A 17,008-nucleotide genomic window follows, 5' to 3' on the forward strand; every position below is an offset into this window, starting at 1 on the left:
TATAAGTCTAATTACATGAAATAGAAGTTGGGGTTCTGATTTTTTACTTTGCTTATCCATTTGGAGTATCATTGTAACTACTGTATTGTAAATGATGGAAAATAATTGCATATGTTAAAAAATAGTGTTATATTCTAATAAAAATAAAAAATAAAGTTACAAAAAAAGTGGTCTTGTTTATAAAGGGGAGGGATGATTCCATGGTAAAATATCTGTAAAACTCTGGGTAAATTTTAAGGAAAATTAAAGACCCCCCAGAGCTTTTCATATGTTAACTCATTATTAGTTTCAAAAAACAGACAGACAAACATAAGGTGCTAAATTTCAGACTAAATTAGCCATAGAGCCCGTCAGCCACCCATTTTCTCTCATGGGATCTCTTGCAGGACTGATACTCCCTGAAACATATCTTGAAAAAACACTCCATGAAAACCACTGTAAATACTGTTCTCCAAACACCTACCATACTTTGAAATAATTTAGCTTTTGTTCACAGTATTTCTCCATGTCTGGAATATTTTTCTGCTCTCCTCCTTATTTTCCAATTTCACTTGCTCAACTCCTATTCATTCATTAAGGCCAAGCTCAAATATCACCTTTTCTATCAAACAGTGTCCTTTAACTTCCCTGGCAAAAAAAACAATGGCACATATCAAATATGTTTATTGTGACTCTTATATTTATATAACTGTCTCATGTTAGTTCCATGGGGTGAGGGAAAGTTTTTATCTGCTTTGTATTTTTAATTTGCTAGGTAGTAAGAACAGTTTTTGAGCAAGCAATAACGTAACATAGCATCACTGCAGTACTTTGGACAGAGAGCTCTGGCAGCTAAGTGTAGGAAAGTCATGCTTGAGTAACTGGTTAGGAAGTAATGGCAGTCATCCAAGTGAGAAATAACGTCAGGCCAATGGAGCATGGTAATATTAGGAATGGGAAGCAGGAATAACAAATGCTTTGGAAGAGACCTGATACACTTCACTGGTAGATTACAGTGTGGGGGTAATGATCTGGGGACACAGGCATGGCAGAGGTTTAAGATGATGTTGATGTTTCCCAGCTGGATTTCTTGAAATACAGTAGTTCCATGAGGTAAAATTAGTGATCTACTTTTATCATCACATGCAGGAGAATAAGAACTTCAGAAAAAAACAAGGAAAATGGAAGAGTTGTGAGTCATAAGAGTGGAGAGTCCTGCCTGTGCCCTGAGCAATGGTGGAGATCATCTTAAGAAAGGATGCCTTTCGCAATTTTTCGAGGATCAGCCCTGCGGTATCCCGAAACAATCTGGAAACCAATCCAAAAGCACTGATTATAACTGATATAGCTCTGTTCTAGGTTTTGTTTTTAGTCAGTGCATGGTGTTTTTTTAAATGTAATTTGTTGTCAAGTTAATGTACAGTGTATCCAGTGTGTTCTTGGCTTTGAGAGTAGATTACCATAACTCCTCACTTACATACAACACCCAGTGGTCATCCCAACAAGTGCCCTCCTCAATGACCATCACCCATTCTCCCCTCCCCAATGACCAATGTTTTGTAGTTTTTCATATACATAACCATACAATAATTAAAGTAACAATAATGAAAAGATACTACTGCCTAGTATAAATGATTAGAAATCCAGGGGCACTTGAGTGGCTCAGTTGGTTAAGTGGCTGATTTTGGCTCAGGTCATGATCTCATGGTTAATGGGTTCAAGCCCCACATTGGGCTCTGCAATGACAGCTTAGAGCCTGAAGCCTGCTTCAGACTCTATGTTTTCCTCTTTCTTTGCCCCTTCCCTGCTCATGCTCTGCCTATGTCTCTCTCTCAAAAATAAACATTAAAAAATAGAAAAAATAAATCTAGTCATATTATTTAAATTTGAAACATTTGCATATAACTCAGTTTAATTTTAAAATTAAAAAATTGATCCAATTTTCCTAACTTTAACTATGTAGATAGTATGCATGTGTATCCTTTGGCTCACAGAAGAGAGGAATGCATCCTGCAACCCACTCTGTCCAAACCCAATTCTTCACTGAAAATAGGCTGAAACCCAGATGTAGTTGGGATCTGTTGGCTACTGTCTGAAGCAAGTAGCTTTGGAAAGCAGCTGTCAAAATACCCTTGGCCTATTTACATGTGTGTATGGTGTGTGCAACAAGCCAGGGGCATATATATTTAGAACAGCGTGATTCTAAACATGCTGAGCATCTCCTTCCCTGCTTGGCCATGTCTAATGTCAGATCACAGCAAATAGGAATTTGCAGTTAGCCTCATGGGAAGGTATCCTCCCTTGTCACTTGCAGAACAACTAAGATGTCCTGACAGAAAATTCTCTGTAATGAATAGAAAAACCTCTTTTATTGCTATCTTATTTAATACATGAAATGACTTCTGCTAGAGAAGAAATGCAGGCTCATAGGCCAATTTAATTTGCCTAATCAAGAGAAAAACTTTAAGGGTACCCAAATAAATTACTAATTAATGTTGCAACAGTTTTCCTATACTGTATCTACTATTTTTACTTAAAAAACTGCCAATTCCATTGTTGTTATTATTATTATTTTGCATATATCTTCCCATGACATGGCTAAGTGCCCATTGATTTCTAGGACTGTTATATTTTTTATGTGGATGATAATTTTTAGTAATAAAAAATGGAACAGCATCTATTCATATTTATAAAGATTCTAAGATTCTGTTGGTTAACAAAAGAAAATAATGGCTAGATTGTATAGGTAAGTGACTACTGGATAGCATTATTTATTGTATTTCCATCAATATATGATTATAAAACAAGATGAAACTAAAGGCCCAGGTCATTCTCCCAATAAATATAATCTGTAATTATTTTTAAAGTGTATTAACCTCAAGAAATTGCTTTCTACCAAAGAGATTTAATAGTGTAAAATACTAAAACCTCTGTAAGTTCAGTTTTTCTCTTAGAAAACCATCTTTATAGGATTCTATAAATGAACCTAAAGGCCAAGTCATACATTTTTAAGGTGCAGACTGAACTGTAATAACCTCTTCATTTAGTTTTCAAATTAAAAAAGAAGATTGTATTCAAAGCCATGTGTTTCTAAACTGAAAACAACATATGATCTTGTCATTATGAAGTTGCCAGTTTTAGATACATTGAGTGCTATCAAATTACATCAGAAAATGAATTTTATGCATCATTATATATGGAATTAAATAATGAGAATAAAATGTTTCTTTATATTCCTTTATGATTTGTGAGCATGGAAGTGAATTTGATCAAGGATTCCATCATTTTTCCATTTTTTTAAACCCTAGCTCCTTGCTGCTGTCAGTGTATCTCATTTCTGGGTATTCTACCTATAGCTTGAGTTTAACACTCCTTTACTGCCTTATTTTTCTTTAAAGTTTTGCAAATTACCTATTCTATATACACATTCATACTTGCTTAATTGTTGTTATCCTTGACTTAAAAATATAAATGTGATGGTTATGTTATTAAAGGATCTTGTATTTGTTAATATCATTATTTTGTATGCATATTTATTCAAGAATTTGAATGACAGAAATAAATTTCAAAAATAAAATTGATACATATTTGTTGAAATGTGTTTTCATAAAAGATCGTAAGATGGAAAACAATACAAAAATCTGAGTCCATATCCCTAGTAAATGAAGTGTCTCCAATGATTTATTTTGCTTTCTTGATCTCTCAGTTGCAAAATGTGCCTGGCCTGCATTTGTTACTATACTTCTAGCTACTATCTCTGTACCTGTTACCCCCAGAATCTATGTCTGACATCTTCATTTGTTTTCCATGAGTTTTTCACTATGAATAGTGTAATTCCACTAAAAGAACAATACTTATGTCACACATTTATATTTATTCCTCCAAGGGTCCTATGAGTCGATCTTTCTTTTTGTCTTCCCCCACCAACTCTATTTTCTAGTCATTTATCAGGTCCTGCCAGTTTTCCTCTTTGGGGTTTTATATAACTGTCCTTTACTCTCTCCCAGACCCACCCTCTTCTACTTTAATCAAAGTTACCGTTAGATCATCCTAAGGCGATTGCAATTATCTGCTAATTGAACTCCCTCCCTCAAGACTCTTGGTAATGCAATTCATTGTATAAAGCATTGCCTGATTAATCTTCTTAAAATGGTATTGTGTTCATGTCACACTCTACTTGAAAATTTGCACACATCTCCATAAAATTCTAATTCTTAAGTCCCACTTTGAAAACCCACACAAGTTGGCTGCTTCCCCTTTCATTCAAAATCTATTTACTGAATGCTCAGTACATGCAGCTTATAATTCTTGTTGCTAGGGATATATATATATATATATATATATATATATATATATATATACATACACACATACATATATATACATACATATATATTCACATACACACATACATATATACACATATACATACACACACACACACACACATATATATATGAAATAAGACAGAGAACCTACCATCCCAGAGAAAATATACCAATGAATTCTTGCTGCTTAAGCACAGACTTTATTCCCTCACTTCTACACCAATGAATGGGCAGTACATTCCTTCAAATTTTCTTTACAGAGCAACTCCAGTTCTACCCTCTTGTGATGCCTTCTTTTGATAGAAGAGAAACCCTCATGTTTCTCTGGAGGGTAGGAAAAAGCTTCTCCTCCTCCTGGGGTAAAAGTGTTTTGAAGGTGCCCTTTCTTTTCTTTCTTTCTTTTTTTTTTTTTTTCACAGCCCTTTACTGAATCTTTACCATGAGAGGAGAAGTAATTTCCCTGATTGATTGGTGTAGAGAGAGAAGAAATGAACCCGTGTGGCTCAATCTCTTTATAGTTTTCTCTCTCTAGGAGCAGGGTGCTCTCAAGTTAATCTCCTTCTTCTCTCCTTTGCAATAACTAGCTTGTACCTGAATGGAAGAAAGATCTGTATTTGGTCAGATCTGCTTGCTCCTGAGCAGGAATTTTGAGTAAAGGGGTGGGGGGTGTCAGAGAGTTTAAGGGAATATCAGCCTGCTTGTGTTAGCAGATCTAGTCTCCTCCTAGTGTCAGCTTTACAACTGTTAAACATCTCCTTATGTCTGACTCCATTGTCTACTTCTCTATTGAATTGGACATTTACATATTACTGCTTAGGACATAATTTTATCTCTTAGGACTAACATAATATCCTGGACATAATATTTATGTGTAATGGGAAGATAATTTTGCTTTTCGAAAAGGGACTCTAAGAGTTCCAAAGTATCTGGGGTGCATCCCAAATGTAAGGAAATTGAATTGGGGGTTAAGTACATTTCAGATTCAATAAACCATGAATGGAAGGCAGATAATTCATAGCAAGAGTAAAATATGAAATAAAGCAAAAAGAAGCATGTTTATGGGTGAAGTAGGAGATAGAAAAGGGAAGAAAACTAATCTTTCTTGGATTTAATGGAAAAGTAGTTTGCCATGTTACTCAAATTATAAATAGCTTTAAAATTTAGCAGATTAATTGCTTCTCAGCCTTTTGGCTAAGATCTAATGTAGTATCTGTTCTGGTCAGCTTAAAATAAAATTTAGCAGATTAATTTTGGATAACATGGCATAAGGAAGGAGTGCCCATCAGAATTCCATGTGTTCCTGAACATTTCTTACATCTTACAACGTTACAGCCATCTGATTGTGGGTGGGGCTCCAACTCACAAATCAGGAGATCATGACCTGAGCCAAAGTCAGACACTTAACCTACTTAGCCACCCAGGCATCCCTATCTCTATATATTTCTAAAGTCGAAACTCCTAGTATTTCCCAAATTCTGACCACAAGATCCCAGTTAGGCTAATTGATCTCTCTGTTCCTCCGTGGCAATTACACATTCCAGCCAAACTGTTCTAGTCACAGTTCCTTAAAATTACTCTCACCTATTTTTGAATCTTTGTTTGCCATTCTTCCTACATTTCCTCAATAATCCTGACACGTCTCTTTCAAAGACTAACTGAACTCCCACATTTTCTGAGAAGGTGTATCTGCTCAATGTAAATGGAAGTCTTATTTAGTATTTTATTGTTTCTCACTGTATATTTTTGTATCAGTGCGCCCACTGCAATGGCCAATGCAATGCACATTTAAATGGTATATGTCAGCCTGGGCCCAAAGCAGTTTAATGTTGCTATGTCTCTTCCATTTTTATATAATTCCCTGCCTTGGTGATCAAGTGTTTAAAAAAATCACCAAAAGTGGAATTACAGATCTGTTCACTTGATGGAGGAAACCTCTGGCTACCTACAATGAATAAAAGGATTGAGAAATAAACATTTGCTATGTTAAGCCACTGAGATTGGTTGAGATGATGTTGAATCATAAGAAATATAAATTGATTAATAAGGAATTCAGGGTAATTATAAACCGAATTCTATGTAATCCTGATGATCTTCTGGCTATAAATTAGCATTAATGAGTCGCATCAAACTCAAGTAATAATTTAACTACTGCTTGAGCAACTCCTTTTCAGAGGGCTGAGCAAATGTGTGTTGTGCAAATATGTTTCACAAGAAAATCCTGCAACTAAACCTCCCCAGGTGTGAAGTGTTACCTAATTTATCTTCTGGGAAATAGTTACAGAGCACATGGCTGTGTTCAATTGGTAAGAGGGTAAGAGTGGTCTATTAGAATTAATAGACTAAATAATCTCTCAGTTCTTTGAAATTATGCATGTCAGTGGGCGCATTGATACAAAAATATACAGTGAGAAACAATAAAATACTAAATAAGACTTCCATTTACATTGAGCAGATACACCTTCTCAGAAAATGTGGGAGTTCAGTTAGTCTTTGAAAGAGACGTGTCAGGATTATTGAGGAAATGTAGGAAGAATGGCAAACAAAGATTCAAAAATAGGTGAGAGTAATTTTAAGGAACTGTGACTAGAACAGTTTGGCTGGAATGTGTAATTGCCACGGAGGAACAGAGAGATCAATTAGCCTAACTGGGATCTTGTGGTCAGAATTTGGGAAATACTAGGAGTTTCGACTTTAGAAATATATAGAGATAGGGATGCCTGGGTGGCTAAGTAGGTTAAGTGTCTGACTTTGGCTCAGGTCATGATCTCCTGATTTGTGAGTTGGAGCCCCACCCACATGAGGCTGTCTGCTATCAGCACATTGCCAGCTTTGGATCCTCTGTCTCCCTCTCCCTCTCTCTCAAAAATAAATAAACATTTAAAAAAAGAGAGAGAAAGAGAGTTATAAAATATTTTAAAGGAATTACATGTATTATTACTCTCTGGATTTTTACTTACAGATTGAAAAAAATTTATTTCATTTTTCTGAAAAAGTGATTATAAAAATATATTGTGTAGCTCAGAAAATTGTTTAGGGGCTAAACAATGAACCTCTGGGTTGGCCTCCAAGAACAAACCAGAATCGTGGTGTAGAAGAGGTCTGCAAGGAAACGACAGGGAAAGTTTTAGCATAGTTAATTTTCCTGGACCAAGAAACCAACCTAATTGCTACCACTGGTTTTCATGCCTATGTGCCAGCTCTGTTTCAGGAAAGGTCCCTCATGATCACTGATGCCTCCAAGGCCAGATTTCTTCACTACTTTATTAACTGAAATATTCCTGGTGTCTGAGCCCTACTTCTTTTGCTTATGAGTCAAAATTTCATACCAGTGAGTGTGTTTGGTGGATTCTGATTTACAGGGCTGTACCCTAACTGCATAGGATAATTGGAAAGCAATTTTTAAACTTACAGAGGTTGCTACTGAGAGGTAGAAAAATCCCCAAATATAAGCAATGTTTTCAAAAGGGCCCAACAATAAATTTTATAGATATTCTCTACATATGTTCACAGTTATACTCTATTAATCTTATGGAGCTTAATGAATTGAAGGAAAAAAAGATGAAAAATGCAGATTTGTTAAGAGACTGTGGTAGTATTTCCCCTGCCCACCCCCAGCATCTGGCAAAGCAACAGTATCCTAAAACTACAGCCTGAGAGAATAGAGGATGCAAAGTAAAGGCACATTTAAAGGCTTAATTAATAAGAACAGACACTGGTTGGACTATAGAATGAGACCAGATATAAAACAGTGTCCATATCCCTAAAACATTGATCCTACATGTACAAAGGATGATAGTATAATACAAGCTACTTGAAAATTCAGTAGTAGAAGGAACTAATTTGGAAGAAAAGGAATTGATTTGAGTTTTAGACATGCTGAGCTGGAGGTGAAGTGGCATATGCAAATTATAAAATGAGTAAATTCAAGAAGATTTTGGAAAACCTAAAGAAAGCCATTATTTTGGGGTGCCTGGGTGGCACAGTTAGGTATCTGACTCTCGAAATTGGCTCAGGTTCTTAGTTCGTGAGTTTAAGCCCCCCCCCCATCGGGCTCTGTGCTGATGGCATGGAGCCTGCCTGGGATTCTCTCTATCCTGCTCTCTACCCCTCCCTCACCTGTGTGTGCGCACACACGTGTGTGCTCTCTTTTTTTTTTCTCTCTACATAAACTTAAAAATATTAAAGAAAAAGAAAGCCATTATTTAGATTAGGTTTCTAAAAGAAGGTCTGGTTAGAAGAAGCCAAAAAACAAGGTACTATTGAGTTTTAGCTGCACAAATAAAGGCCTAATTTCACTATTTGAGTTGTGGAGATTCATTACAGTGTTATGCTGATATACTGTTCTCTAATTCCATTGTGGTGAAAACAGAAAAAAATCAGTTCTTTGGGAAGAGTGTGAAGGCTATAGACATCAGAGTGGACTATCTCAGTAGAATCCAGAATGTCTACTGAAGATCTCTGAAATAAGAGAATTTCTACCTATCTAATTTGATCTAGAAGTGATAAAAGTTGAAGCCAGAAGATGAGAGACCATGACTGTGAGCTTTTATTTTTATTTTTAATTAAAAAAATTTTAAAGTATTGTGTATATTTTTTGGAGAGAGAGAGAGACAGAATACGAGTGGCAGAGAGACAGAATACAAGTGGCAGAGAGACAGAGAGGAAGTCACAAAATCTGAAGCAGGCTCCAGGTTCTGAACTGTCAGCACAGATCCTGCTGAGGAACTCAAACCTACCAACATTTAAGAGTTGAACATTTAAGCAACTGAGCCACTCAGGTGCCCCTTGATCTACATGAGCTTTTAAAATCATCTTCCATATTATAGTTCTTTAATTCTTCTTAAAGACTGCCAAATTTTCAGAAAGTTGCATGTATAGTCTAACAAATCAACTTCTTTTTATGCAAAAGAAGTTCATAGGATTATTTGCAAAACTCTACTTTAAACCGCAAGCTGCTTCTTAGTGGAAAACCATCTAAGTATTCTCCAAGAGTCAGAGAGAAATCTCTAAGCTTCCTATTATTTTACATGCAAATCCCAGCAAATATAATTGGTTTCTCCATCATAATGAGCCTGAGACACTTTTTCATTGACTGTTAGAGAAGTGACCTCTTACGTCCAATATTGTCCTCAATTTAAATGCACTAGTGACCTGTTTAATGATATAAGATGCAGTTTTTGTAGTCATTTTCCTTGGTTAGCCAAGAATCAGGAAACAGAGAAGGAAAAATATATTCTTTAAAGCAGCTGTTCCCTAGTAATTTGGGGATATTTATGTCACTAATTCTAGGGTGTACATAGATGTAAACAGTTAATAGTTGATTTAAAGATCTGTCACTGCAAAAACTAGGGCAGTGATCCATTGTGTTAAAAATAAAAAAAATAAATAACTATATGATTTGTATTTCTGAAAATAAAATAACTAATTATTTATATCAAGGTTTCAGAGATAAAATTCTCCAAGAGACATATGGGTTTAAAGAAGAGCTAGCTGACAGACAACTCTTCTCACAAACCTAAGCTGAATAAATAAGTTCAGGAAAAGACCCACAGGAATAGAAAGTTTAATTTGTGGAGCTAATGTTTAAGTCCTAAATTGGTCAGGTTAGCCTAATTGAAATGGTGACCATGAAAGCTTTCTGCTTGTTTTAACAGACTCCAAGTGTTAATAGAATGGGATTTGCAAAGTATAAACTTTAAGAAGAGGCTTGTAAAGTCATTGGAAGTTAATAATTAATTGGGCTTTACTCTCTCTGGAATTAGTATCCATAGTCAAAAATAGATTTGGGGGCATGAAAAGTAGGTAGAAAGGGTTAGTTTCCATTAAGGAACACACTGTTTTTAAAATAATAAATTCAGGCACACAGTAACTTAACATTGGCTTTTGCAAAGTACCTGGGCATTTGGCTAAATATTACTAATTTGCCATGTTTTCCAACCTGGTAGGTCTCTAGTAGTAAAGTGGGTACTTAGGGAAGTATCATTTCTTCTCCTGATCACTAAGAATCCTCTTCATTGGCATCAACATAATATTGTTATTCTTTCTATTGAGATCATTGTCAAATACTTATTGAGCACAAACTTGATGCAGGGCATGCTGCCAGGAAGGTACTCAGCTGTAATTCCACTGAGCTGCATAGGAGGAATCACCCTTTAAATATGACTGCATTGCTTTCACAATAGTGACTATACTGTGGCATAGTATAGCAGTGAAGATTACTATTCAGCTTTCCATAGATTGCATGTCATGAGATATTTGCACCCAGGCATACCTCTCTCAGCAGCTCGGGAGAATCTCATGCAAAGACTGAGGTTTTATTTCTGCTGATAATTCCTCTTCCAAATATTTGGACTAGTCTCGTTAAGGTTGTGATTTATGCACAGCTGTTTTCATTTCCCAGATGATATCAGTGACCCTTGGAACCTCTGTTTAATTAGTCTGAACATTTGGCTTCTGTGGGAGACAGAATGATGCCACACATTCCCCCTCTCCCTCCTCCAACTCTACCCTCACTTCAAAAAATGTCATCATCTTAATCCCTGGGACCTGTGAATATGTAGCCTGCATGGCAAAAAGGGATTTTGTAGAATTGATTAAATTAAAGACTTTGAGATGGGGAGACTATCCTGGATTATTAGGGGAGGCCCAATGTATTCTCATGGTCTTTATAAGAGGGTGGCAAGAGGAAAATAGTCATAAAAAGGAGATGTGAAGATAAAAGCGGACATTGGAGTGATGGTTTTGAAGCTGGGGAAAGGAGCCATGAGCCAAAAATAAATAGAGCTTCTTGGGGTGGGGGCCTGGGTGGCTCAGTTGGTTAGGTGTCTCACTTTGGCTCAGGTCATGATCTCATGGTTCATGAGTTTAAGCCTCGCACTGGGCTCTGTGCTGCCAGCTTAGAGCCTGGAGACTGCTTCAGATTGTGTCTTCCTTTCTCTGCCTCTTCTCTGGTGACACTCTCTCTCTCTCTCTCTCTCTCTCTCAAAAATAAATAAATAAATAGAGCCTCTAGAAGCTGGGGAAAGGCAAATAAATGTTTTCTCCCTAGAGTCTCCAGAAGGAACACAACCCTGTGGAACATTTTAGGTTTAGTACTTTCAGAAGAGTAAGAGAAAAAAATCCAAGTCACTAGGTTTGTTGTCATAACAATGGGAAACTAATATAGTCTCTAATAGCAGATGAAGGACTTATATCATTTTTATTTAGATTTTTGAGATAAATTTTATGTATAATGATATCACAGATATTAAGTGTATAATTTGATTTTTGACAATTTCATACTTGTATAATCACCATGCAAATTAAGATATAGATTATTTTCCTTCCTCCAAAAGGTTATAACTTATCCTTCCTGATTACAGACCAGTCCCCACCCCCTGCGCACGCACACCCTGCCTCGCAGGCCACCGCTGCTTGTACAGCCTGATATCTTCTAGTTTAGATTATGTGTGACTGTTGGGTTTTATATGGATATAACTCATGTATGTCTGATTTTTCATTCAACATAGTTTTAAGATTTCTTAAAATCTTTTGCATTGAATATTAGTATTCCATTTTATCCCATTGATTTTTTAGCTCTCTTGTTTTCAGTGGTTTCTCTAGAGATTGTAATATGTATGTTAGTTTATTTTTATTTATTTGTTTTTCTTAGTCTATTTTAAATAATTTTTTTTCTTTTATCATTTATTGTCAAGTTGGTTTCCATGGAACACCGGGTGCTCATCCTGACAAGTGCCCTCCTCCATGCCCATTGCCCCCCCTTCCCTTCTCCCCCTCCCCCATCAGCCCTCAGTTTGTTCTCAGTATTCAAGAGTCTCTCATGGTTTACCTCCCTTAAATACATTTTATAATACCCCATCAATAACACAGGATATAAGAGCACAATTCCATTTATGTCTCTTAATTTTCATGTTAACATAAAATTTGCCTCTGTAATTTATAAACCTTACAATACTTAACTAGTATTTTAGCTTTAAACCCTTTAAGAGATAGCATCTTCAAGTTCTTTTAATATTTTTTTGTGATTTGAGACAAATTTTCTTGCCTTTTGTCTGCAAGTGTCTTCATTATGCCTTTGATTTTGAATGATAATTTTAATGTGACAACTTAAAACATTTCTTCTGTACTTTACAAAATTTTAAGTACCTAAAAATTGTAATTTTATTGTCATCTGGCTTCTATTGCTTTTTATAAGCAGTCAACCATCATTTTTATTGTTCTAAATTTAATGCCACTTTTTTCTCGTGCTTTATTTTTTCTTTTTCTCTTTATCATTATATATGTTTTAGTAGTTTAACTCTGACATTTCTCAGTATTGTTTCCTTCATCTATTATAATTGGAGACTCCTAAACTACCTCAATCTGTGGGTTGATATCTTTCATCAGCTTTGGAAAATTCTTTCCTTTTTCCCCCTGGGATTTCAGCTACACTTACGTTAGAACATCATATTGTAGCACAAGTCTCAGAACTTCTGTTCACTCTGTATGTTTAATTATTTCTTCTTGTTGATGTGGTTTAATAATTTCCATTAACTTGTATCAAGATTGCTTCACCCTTCTATTAAACTACTGAATAGATTGCTCAATCCTAATATTACTTTATTGAAATTCTCTATGTGTTTGCACATTTCATTGTCTTTTGATGTTTGTGTCTTTGTTTATATGGAGGAGTTTCATGTCTCCTGGCACACACTGTTGTAGCTAATCCTGTTTGCTTGCAACCGTGAGCTCACATTTTTCAAATCATTTGGAGAAAGAAATAAAAATGTCTTTCTGGAGAAAAGGCCTTGGATCAAAGAACATCAGAACTGTACCTCTGAAATCATTTATGTCTTTCTGACTAGTCTATCTCCAGAACTGCTGTAACCATCAGTGAAATTTTTCTAAGACATGATAAATTGTGTCCTGTTATGCTTTAGTTATAGCTAGAGTTTTAAAACCAAAGTTGACAGCTTTTTGTATTTTTATAATTCTGTGTATGCGAACATAATGTCATTTCCTCTCTAAAGAAGTTAGAGTTTAACAGTAGTCTGTTTATAAGTACAGCTCTCTTGCTCTTTCTTTCAATTGTTGAAGAATAATTTGTCATAAAGATCCATCATTTTTGCGAAATACAGGTATATCTACTGAAACAGATCAACAAAAGGTAGAAAATACAGGAAACACTTCTAGTGACTTACATTGAATATCAACAAATGGATATTAGTATCTGGTGATAGAGTCTTTTACTGTGGCACATCCTATTACTGACATTCCAGATGCCCATTTCTTTCTTTTCCTTATTAAAAGAATTGCTATTTTAGAATGAGTAGCAATATGTCTGGGTTACAATATATATATTGTTGGAATCCCTTGCAGCTGAAGGTAGCTACCTGATATATTTTGGGCACATTAGATTTATTTATGACTCTGTAGTTTTTAAATTTATATTTTCTAAAATATTCTGCTCTTCAACTTCTTCTTTTCCCAATTTTGTCCCCACCCTTCCTCCTTTAGTTAACCAAAAAAGAAAAGATATTTGCTATAGTTGAAGTAGCCATTTTGAAATCATAGCTGAAGAGATGAAAAAATCACAGTAATCTCTGCCTTTATCATCTTGAACTGGTTCCTCTAGGAGATCCTTATCTCTACCTTCTTGTTTAACAAGAAAAATAAATCCTTAATTTGTTGCTAGGAGTTGAATACTAGTCTTAAGTAATGTATTTGTCTAAAGACACCTAAAATCTTATAAACGTATTAGAACCAAAGCCACGGGAAAAAATAATAATACAATGAAATAACTCATGATGAGTTTAAATTTAATGGTACTAATATTATTTGCTACAGAGATTAATAGAGTTCTAGTCATGGAGCAAAAACTCATACAGAAATAAGAATAGAGGCAAATGCTAAAGTTAAAAAAAAAAACCTTAGTAGGGAGGAAAAAAAATATGGCAATAAGTACCAGAAAAACAGCATGAAAAAATGTATGGAAAATGATATTTATCATTGGACATTGTTTTTATGACACATCGCTGTAATGTTTCCTGTTGAGTATTTATCTTTTCTTAGTATTTGAGTGCAGGCAATATGTTATATTCATCTGTGCTTTCTGAGTTCTAGTAATGTGCCTGAAACTAGATGATAGTCAATTCTTGTTGAATAAATGAATGACTATATATGCTTAGAGCAGTGGTAAGGCAGCAAAATGGAGCAGTAACTTGGTATATAATTTTGGAGATCTTTAACTTTATATGATTATTATCTAAAGAGAAAGAATTTTTTTTTCTTTTTCATCTTAACTGGAACTTGAGAAAACTGGACTTGTATTTTGGGAAAACAAAATTATCGTTGGTTTAATAATACATCAAATAGAGGGAAATGGATCTTTAGTTAGGAGATACATGTAATACAAGAATGAGATTAATATGCTCTAAATTAGGATAATGAAAGAATATAAACAAAAAAGTATATGAAAAAATAATGAAGGACCAATGCATAACATAGTCACTACAGCTAACACAGCTGTATCAAATGAGGAAAAGTTGTCAAGAGAGTAAATCCTAAGAATTCTTATCACAAGGAGATTTTTTTCCTTTTTTCTTTTCTTGTTTCTTGTTATTGTAACTAAAAGAAAAGACAGTTGTCAGTGGAACCTATTGTAGTAATCATTTCATAATATATATAAATCTAACCTTCACAGTATACACCCTAACCATTTATAGTAATGTACATCAATTAGATATCAATAAAACTGGAAAACTAAACTGATAATTAAAACTAAAAAAAGCATCAAGTATATATATGGAGGAATGAAAGATTTTTCTTAATATTAAAATTAGGAAACCTAGGTGAATAACAACATCCTTTGCAGAAATACATAAGTTTGGTTCAAGCCCTTTAGAAGTCTAAAGAGAATCACAGTTGAAGAGTTTCAGGAGGGAGTTAACAAATGGCTTAGAAAAATAAAAGGAAAGTAGGTGGTATTCAATAATAATAAAAGATCCAATAAGAAAAGATAATTCTGTGTGATTAAAGAAAGGAATTTCAGTAATTGTATGAGAGAAGAATTTAGACTTCAGTGTGTTAAAGAGTGAGTGGTTCATGAGGAAATAGAGGCAGTGCACTTGGGTTATTCTTTGGGGTGGTAAAATAAAAGAATGATATGAGATGATATCTCGAAGGTATGTTTGTGTCAAGAACTGTAAAGGGTTTGGAAATTTGCTCTATTTTCAAACTAATAACCTAACTGGTCACAGTTTCATGGATGCTGGCAGAAGACACAGACTCCTGGGTCAGAGACAAAAGCATAATTACTCACAGCAGTATCAGCAGAGTATCATGAGCATGAGTACCCTGAGCCACAATGCTCACAGACAGCCATCTGTGAGATATCTGCACATGGAGAGGGTTTAAATGTATGAAAAGAAGTCAAAGTTTAGGGATTCATAATGGTCCATAAGCTTATTTGACCTTTTCCCATGAAAGAGACAATACTGTTATTATACTGTACAGTAAAGAAATGTTCTTTTTGCTCCAGAGGGAGACACTATCTCTTTCTTCCAAAAAGCTATTTTCTATACAAACGCCTTTGAAAAGATAATCCAGAACAGAGTCAATCAATGCCCCAGGTTGCAAGACATGAAGAAATGTGAGAGATCCATGGAGAATTGTCTTCCTATAATTAGATTGGAAAATAAAACTTTAGCGTGTGAAACTTTAGAATGTTTGTTAGTAGAAAGACAAAATCTCTAGTGAAAACATTTATTAATAACAGAGGAGAGAGAAATAATAAAATACTTGAGGAAATGCATTGGAGAATAGTCAAGCAAACAGATAGTAAAGTGGCATTGCCAGCCATGGGTAGATTTGGAGATCATTTTTTCTGGAAAGAAAAGAAATTTTCAGAGTCATGTGAATATTTACCAAAAAATTGGGAACTGAAGCAATTTTCTGTGAGTGAGTAGATATGAAGAAAGATAATGATTTCAATGAGAATATATGAAACCTCCAAATTATTTGATGAACAATGAAACAACAAAAAATTAAACTAGTGGACATCATGTGAACTGAATTGCAAGAAATTATCTTTGTGTTGTTGTGGTTGAATTTAAATGTAACAATGCATGCTACTTTCCCCAGACAGGTATCTAAGTAAACACAGATTTTATCAGTAGTTCCAATAAAGCTTGAAATGGAGAGCCAAGTGATTAAATGTGTTCAGCTATGGACTCACACACACACATGCACACACAGAGATACTTGTACATGAATAGCACAATTCAAAGTGAGGGAGATCACAAAACGGAATTTTACTGTTAACAACTGTATATTTTGACAATCATTTATGTTTGTTTATTTATGGGAATATAGGTAAAATTAGTTGAAGTGGACCCACCTGGGCACTAGTCCAGTAGTTGGGTGGCTATGTGGTCCCTGAATTGAAGCATTTTTGATTCATATAGTACCTATTTTGTTTAATTTAAAAATTTGAGAAAAGGGGAGTAATTTGGAAACCATTTAATCATACTACATGTAAACCTAAGGGAAGATTTATCAAGCAGTTAAGTTAAACTTCTGAACTAATTGTTGACACATTCAATTATGGGGTGAGCTTTAACAACTGTGTTCTCTTCACTAGAGTGTAAGTAAGAAATCATTAATGTTCCATTTCCATTTGTTCTTGGCATCCTAACCAGTCAGTGTAGCCACAGATTGTGGTG

At 34.9% G+C, this 17,008-nt stretch overlaps 1 pseudogene; it reads left to right on the forward strand.

Moving 5' to 3' along the window:
- The first annotated feature begins 5,478 nt into the window (after positions 1-5,478).
- On the forward strand, positions 5,479-5,649 carry LOC115292978 (annotated as a pseudogene).
- Positions 5,650-17,008: the final 11,359 nt, after the last annotated feature.

The sequence above is a fragment of the Suricata suricatta genome, chromosome 5 (assembly GCF_006229205.1).
Source record: "Suricata suricatta isolate VVHF042 chromosome 5, meerkat_22Aug2017_6uvM2_HiC, whole genome shotgun sequence".
Classification (NCBI taxonomy): domain Eukaryota; kingdom Metazoa; phylum Chordata; class Mammalia; order Carnivora; family Herpestidae; genus Suricata; species Suricata suricatta.